Here is a 7,904-nt window from a genome sequence, read left to right as displayed (position 1 = left end):
TAATTTGTGATCTCTGCATGTTTAGGATGATTCCAGGGATTAAACCAACGTTAAAATGGGTTAAATAAATATCATAATTCATCTTGTAATTATGTTTGTATCAATTTTTAAATCGTTGCATAATTTTGTCATTGGTTGGAAGTAGTTCTCACTTGAAAGCCTGTTTGCGTTAATGTTTAAACCTGCAAATTTTTCATGTATGTGGGATGTGACCATACTTATAATTAACTCTGGAACATCAATTGAACTCTAGAATAAGTTATACAAATTGTACAGAGCCTCTGAACTTCACCGGAGGCGAAGAAGATGATCAGATTACGCGCAACGGCTCACAGTGGAGTAGAGTCGGCTCACCACAAGGGTGGAGCCGCCTCCACAAGAGGTAGAGCTGGCTCCACATGCATTGGAGGCGGCTTTAATGTGGAGGGAGGCAGCTCTAACCTCTGTTCTTGGTTTTACGTGGTTTTGGGTCCAGTTTGGCCTGTAGAAAGGTTTCTACGTTGGTTCAGGGGATGTGGATGGTCTGTATAATTGTCCCAGAGATATAAAAAGGATTGGGAAGCATGTTAGTATTAATATTGAAGCATGGGATAACCTACAATAATACACTGTATGTGGAAGGTTGAATTATACTTTGACAATTGCTTATTGTTTCCATAAAGCAATTTGGTTTCTAGCATGATTCTAAACTGATATTCATGTTTCAACTATTTTATAGGCATGCATTATTTATTCTGGGGAAAAAATAAGTATGCTTGAATGGAAATTAATTGATGTTTAATTATACGGTATATTTCATCAGTTATTGTACTATTTTTGGAGGAGTTATATGCGTAGTCTTTCTTTTTAAATTCGAAGGACTGGAATAGGATTCCTATATCTTGTATTGAATGTATAATTGAATCATACACAGATTAGATTAGTTGTATGTTGATTCTAGAGTATAGTTAATAAGTGTATATGGTGCTATTTTTTGTTAACTGTGTTGGATGGAGGATTATATACACTGGTATGGGACGGTGGCATACTGGGTATGGACTGTTTCAGACACTGTGTTCTACCTAATCTGGATTAAATGATGGATTAACCAAAAAGGTTAAGTTCATCTCATATTTGTGTCATATCAAATAAACGCTTGAATGACCTGTGGTGGTTTCAGGATGGATTGGTGATACATATATCAAACCACAATATAGATGGTTGATATTTTGTATTAGTAGTACAAGGATTATATATATATATATATATATATATATATATATATATATATATATATATATATATATATATATATATATTATATGACGCCATGGTATGAGTTTGAATCTTAGGACCATGGTTAGGGCACGTATATCGCCTAGGATGGATAACTGGACATAGGAGTTGTTCCCTGGTAGGTCTAGGTACACATGACCATATTATTGTGCGATTTGCATGGTATCTCTACTCAGGCTGAGACAGACCTAATGGACTAGTAAGCATCTTATAGTGTGTACTATATATATACATATGGACTACTCTAGATATTGTTGAGTCTTCCTAGGATGTATCTGCGTATCAGATTACTGTTTGGATCGTAGCAGAATAGGACCTGCATGTGGGCCTGATCCACTCTTTTATTTTTCAGGTGTTCTTCAGTTCCAGGGTTAGGGCTTGGATGTACAGAGCAGATACAGATATTCATTCCTCCGACTACGTAGGAATCTTTTCTATGTTTACCTTTAGTTTCTATTTCAGATGTTTAGTTTCTTTTGGTTTTTTAATAAGGGGTCCACTGAATGGATTCCCGAGTTGTAACTTATAGAGTTTGGAGTTTGGATTTAACGGATTTCAAGAATTATATTTTGAGGATTTCAATTCACATTCTTTCAGTTATCAGTTTATTTCTTATTTCATTTTTGTATTCTGTGTTTAGTTACATATTAATTGTTTGATATCCCTCGGGTTTGGGCCTGAGCCTGATCAACCCGTGTCTCGGATCCGAGGGGTATCACAAACAACTCCCAAACCGGATGGCTTTAGGGTGCTAAGTGTAGAGACACTCCTAGGGCTTAATAACTCGAATTGGCAAGGCTACGAACTTCAACGAACCATATTTACTTATTTATATCTTTTTGTGAATGACCGTGCAATGTCTAAGTCCCTTAAGCTTTCTAACCAACCCATGTAGCAAGTGATAGGCCAACAACTCCCAAACCGGATGGCTTTAGGGTGTTAAGTGTAGAGACACTCTTAGGGCTTAATAACTCGAGTTGGAAAGGCTACGAACTCAAACTGGTCATTATCATTAATTGTTTTTTTTTTAAACTCAAAATCATGCCAAAGATATCCATTCATTAGTGTCATCACCTCAAATCAGCTAAGTCATGATCAAGGTCAATTGGGTTGTGTACCTCACAATTAGGTTCCTGATGTGCATCTGTGCAATGTGAAGCGTAGAAGAGTATGAAATTCGACAAAAATCTAATTGAAGGATTTATACAAACCGAAATGAATCAACATGGTCATTTCAAATTTTCTTTATTTTCAAAAATATCATTTGCCTCTATACACAAAGTCTTAAATATATGCTTCCATCTCTAATAAGTTCCATGATTACACTATCAACAAAATGATTTTATTAACTTACATGCATCAAGATACGGTCATGCAAGCAAAAATGCTATGTTATCTAAAAAATGCAACAACTGCAATGCACCCCCAAACTTAAATGTCACATTGTCCTCAGTGTGAGAAGACAAGGGATAAATAATGAAAAAGGAAGAGTGCAACAAGAACAATAATACCAAGTTGAAGAGGAATTGAGTGGCGGAGCAAAAAAAATAGGCCACTTCGTGAATTCCATGAGCATGCCCCCAAACTTGGTTGCAAAAACCTGTCAAAAGCATATATACACAGCAAGAATCATATGAATCCAAAATGAATGAAAATAACTGCAATTTATTCAACTAAAAACTATAATCCATACAAAGTAGCAACAGTGATGCAGTTATAAGTTCAAAAGAAAGATGGAAAGCAATCGCCAAATGCGGCCCAAAAGAAGTCTAAAAAGTACTATTGAAAATGGAAATAAAACTAGAAACATAAAATCACTCCATCATCGGAGTGAAGGAGGAAGTACCAGCACCGCCGAGGGTGTGATCAATTAATGTCTGGAACATGCCTTGCAAAACTTGCTGACTCTCTTGAGTCGCCTTAACGGTGCTCTCTATGCTTTCGAGGCGTATGTGAAACGTATCAAGGCGAGCACTGAGATTAAAATAATGAGCTTGAGTCGTGACAGGCAGCGGCGGCGCAACAGGGGCAGCCGGAGCAGCTGTGGCATCATGAACAGGAGAAGCTGAAGCCATAGGGGGAGCCGGCGCACCCCAATCCAACTCATCCCCAATTCAGGCCTGACAGGACGTCTTGAGCTGAGCCGTGCTCGACTTCCAGACCCTAAGGTTGAAATCAAACATGTCCTTCTTTTTCTCCTCATGACGCGGGGGATGGAACCCTGCATTCTTTAGTAGCCGGGTGACAAGATATGGGAAGGGAAATGCCCAAGCGATGGCGCTGCTTGACCTGACCAAAATTAATTCATTGTAAATCTTGACCTGACCAATGCTTCTTTTCAGCGGCGTAGAGGGCTTTCAGAAAATCCCCCTTACGCTTGGAATGGCCTAGCACAGGAAGGACATTCTTGGCCAAGACCGAATCAAGAAACTATAGCCGGCATGGTAAGAAGGATTTATTGGTGCTTATGGTTCGAGTGATGGTAAATTGACCGTGACAAATATCTCTCACAATGTCCGACAATAATAGCTGAGCCGGACCTTAAACATATAGGGGCAGGCTTGCATCATCCACCGGTGATGCCAGTGGGCAGGCTAAAGCCGCGGCAAGATCATTGAGGTTAAATTTGAAAGCCTCGCCATCAATGGTGGTCTTAATGATCTCTGGGTCTGCACAGGAATGGAACAAGTTGGCGTAGAACAGATGGACCACGCGCGGGTAGTAAGCATAAACGCGTGGCTTGAAAAGAGAGACGAGGCCACGTGCTTGCAATTCGTGGACAGACCATGCGGTCTCTTGATTGTGCTCAAAATCATTTTCAATGTTGAATTTTGCTTCGGGGACGATTGGCCATTCAGCCCAATTTGGACTTGAGGGCACATTGGAAGGCCCCTCGGATGAGCGAGCACGTTTTGAAGCAACCTTGGGTGCCATCGGAGTGTAGAAAATTGGTTCAGGACTTTTTACAAACACCTGATGTGCAAAAGAATTGGGAAGAGGGGCAAAATGATGTTCGAAATGAAAAAATCCCAAAATTTTGAACCCATAAGCAACAACACACAATTCCAACAAAGTCTACAGTCTCCACAATAACAATCCCATCTTCCATTGATCATGAAATCAAAGAAAAAATGAGAAGAGAGAACTTACCCAATATGGAGGAACGAAGTCCTCTTGTGCTTGATGAGAGAAGAATTAGAGGGTAAGAATGAGAGGGAAGAGGGAAGGATGATGGATGAAATGGATGGAGATAAGGGAGATTGGTTGGTGGAAGAAGGTTGGAAAAAGTTTTAGGGCGAGGGTTTAGAAATAGAGGTAGAGAAAAAGAAAGAGTGAAGGTTATAAGATGATAAAATGGGCTTGAAAGCCCATTTTGTAATAACTGCGCGTGCGGTGGGCACCCGCGGGGCCTGGCGGGCCCTCGTGGATGATAGGGAGTATATTGGCACGAATGGCGGGCGCCCGCGGAAATCCAGTGGGCGCCGCGGAGGCTATGGGGCTCACTGCCCAATCTCGCGGGGGCCCGCGGAGACGCGGCGGGTGCCCTCGAGGCTTCTTCAACTGCTGCATTATGAAGTGGATTGTGGCTTGCAAGGGCTGGGATGTGATCACAGGGAACTCCAACATGAACCTACAGCTTGTATGGTCCCTAATCACTGTGTAAAACTGCCAGAACTGGATTCAGAGTACAATTGCAAAAACGATAGTCTAAAGATCCGAATGCCATTTGGACTTTGGAAAAGACCGGAGACATGCCTAAATGACCTTAAATATTACCAAAAATGGTACAGAGACCTGAAAATGATGAAGAAAACCGAATGTGACCGCCAGAATACTAGATGAGACAATTCCGGAAAAATGCACATTTGGGTTACTTAGTGAATTCCCGGAAGATTCTTAGCACATTGGCACACGGAAGAGGGAAGCCCGACAGATGAAAGAATTGCTTCCTATGAATGCTAAATTTTACGTCCATAGCTAGACGAACCAAGATCGCGCATCAGTCCTCATAAATTAGGTCCGTTAATAAGATTTTTTCTACTTTGCGGATAGGGACTATGCCGTCAACATATGGCTTAAGCCATTGGTGATCGGTTGATCAACTATACATCAACCTTCGCAATAGCACGAATCATTGTAAAATAGGGCTATTGGTCGGGTAAGTCGAACCACTGGGACTGCGCTAGTCTTAAGGCAACCTAAGTATCTAGAGTTATTTAAGAATGATAAGGTGTAATAAGGAGTTGTTGATTGGTTTGTCACTAAGCTAGTAATTGAAGTGTGCATAAAACAAGAATGCTAGTAAATGTAAAGGAAGGAGATCTAGGTAGAGAGGGCTAGGGAAGTGAATCCACTACCTATCCATAAGCATGTTAATACATGATTTACTTGGGGAATAATATATACATAAAACCATGAAATGCAACAACATAAAATTGCTACATTACCTTCAAGAATTTTTATGAAATCAATAGGAAAGAATAACTTATCAAAGTATTGCATGTTTTGGTTACCTAAACTAGGTTGCAACCTTAGACATACTCACTAAGCATAGAGTTATCAAGCCCTTAATCACATAGTAGAAGCACATGACATTAGGAATCAAGAATAATCTATCAAAAGAGAACCCTAAGCTATAGACTATCAAATTTCCCAAGCATCATGCCAATAAAAACATTTCCATAAACTCATCTTCATTGTCACTATGAAAATGGAAGCAAAATAATCATAAGAGGAGACAATCTTAAGACAAGATCTTAAACTCAAAATGATCATTAATAGACATTGAAGCTCTTCACATCAAATAAAGCTCTAGTTCATGGAAAGGTCATATATATACATTACATCCCCAAATGTAAATCAAAAACAAGACATGCTTACAAGAAGGAGTTTCATCACCTCCCTAGAAGGGAGTTAGTTACCCATTGATGCACTAGAGGAAGGAGGAAGCAAAGCCTTGACCTCCATTTTCGAGCTCCCCTCTTCTAGCTCCAAGAACACACCTTCCTTGCTCTCTTCTCTCTCCTCCAATCTTGTAAAATGAAGCCCTATCATATTGTGTGGCTTCCCTCTCTTATCTTCTAGAGATAAGGCTCTAGAAACCCCCACCAACCAACATCTCCAACCAACCATTAAAGAGGGAAATTAGAATTGAGGAACCCAAGATGCAAGTGGCTGAAAATGGGCCATTTCCGGATGCAATTCTGCCCTAAGTTCGAGCACTCGAAATAAGGGCTCGAGCACTCGAAATTGGAGCAGAATGCTCCATTCTTGCCTTGCTCCGCCCAGACCTACTTCGGTTAAACAGCCATAACTTTGCGTTCCGAACTCCGAATGATGAACCGTTTGAAGATTTAGAAAGCTAATTCAGAGCTATAAATATTTCATGTTTTGGTGGATATCCAATTCTCAAGGATGGTTGGTCGAAAATGAAGATCAAGGCAGAATTTCATTGCTGCCAGGCAGTTCTGCGCACCTCTGGTAACAAGGCCATAACTCTCTGCTCCGAGCTCCGAATGACAAACTGTTTGAAGATTTGGAAAGCTGATTCAGAGCTCTAAATCTTTCATGTTATGAGGGAAGTCCATTTCTCGAGTTTGGAAGGTCAAAATGGTGAGCAAAGTCCAGGTTCTACTGCTGCCAGAATTCAGCATTGGCACCTTTTGTTGGCCAAAACTCCACAAAGCCTTGATTTTGCTCCTTTTTTGGCAAATGGACCTGAAAATATATACATACACACAAATGAAGATAATCTACTTAAATAATCAAACGATGGACTTAACTAATGCAATTTAGGGCGCTTGAATATACAATATTCGGCGCTTATCACACCCCCAAACTTACATTTTGCTAGTCCCTTAGCAAAACTACAATGAAAAACTTAATGAAAAGACAACCATGGGCATGCTACTACAAAAATATCATCCATGGTAAAATGAGATAGATACATAGCTCAAATACAACTTGAAACAGACAAAAACTAGAGATGGGGTCATTGGGAAGACTACCTTGCATATATGAAGCATTGATACAAAAATTGGCTAAATACATTTCCACATACATGCATCAACATCAAAGTCTATATAAATAACTCAATTATCATCTCTTGAAAGGAAATCAACTCTAGCTTCAGTGAAAGTGAATTGGATTCTCAACATGCGGCTTTTACTTTCTTTTCCAATTCCAAAGCACAAGTTTGCAAATCATTAAATTCCCCTTTAAATGAGGTCCCTAAGGCATGATTTTATTTACAAGACAACTTTTGTTGCTTGTTGACAATTTATTGTAACTCATAAGCGAAACATAGAATGGTTGTGCAATGCTGAAGTCCCTTAAGCTTTCTAACCAACCTATGTAGCAAGCGTTAGGCCAACAACTCCCAAACCAGATGGCTTTAGGGTGCTAAGTGTAGAGACACTCCATAGGGCTTAATAGCTCAAGTTGGAAAGGCTACGAACTCTAACGAACCATGTTTATTACTAGTTTATTTTTTTGAATGACCGTGCAATGTTTAAGTCCCTTAAGCTTTCTAACCAACCCTTGTAGCAAGCGTTAGGCCAACAACTCCCAAACCAGATGGCTTTAGGGTGTTAAGTGTAGAGACACTCCTAGGGCTTAATAGCTCGAGT

The sequence above is a fragment of the Cornus florida genome, unplaced genomic scaffold, assembly GCF_030987335.1.
Source record: "Cornus florida cultivar Cherokee Brave unplaced genomic scaffold, ASM3098733v1 CherokeeBrave_3.0.0_Hap2_Chr06, whole genome shotgun sequence".
Taxonomy (NCBI): domain Eukaryota; kingdom Viridiplantae; phylum Streptophyta; class Magnoliopsida; order Cornales; family Cornaceae; genus Cornus; species Cornus florida.
The sequence above is the reverse complement of the archived record's forward strand: the minus strand, read 5'-3'. Positions refer to the sequence as shown.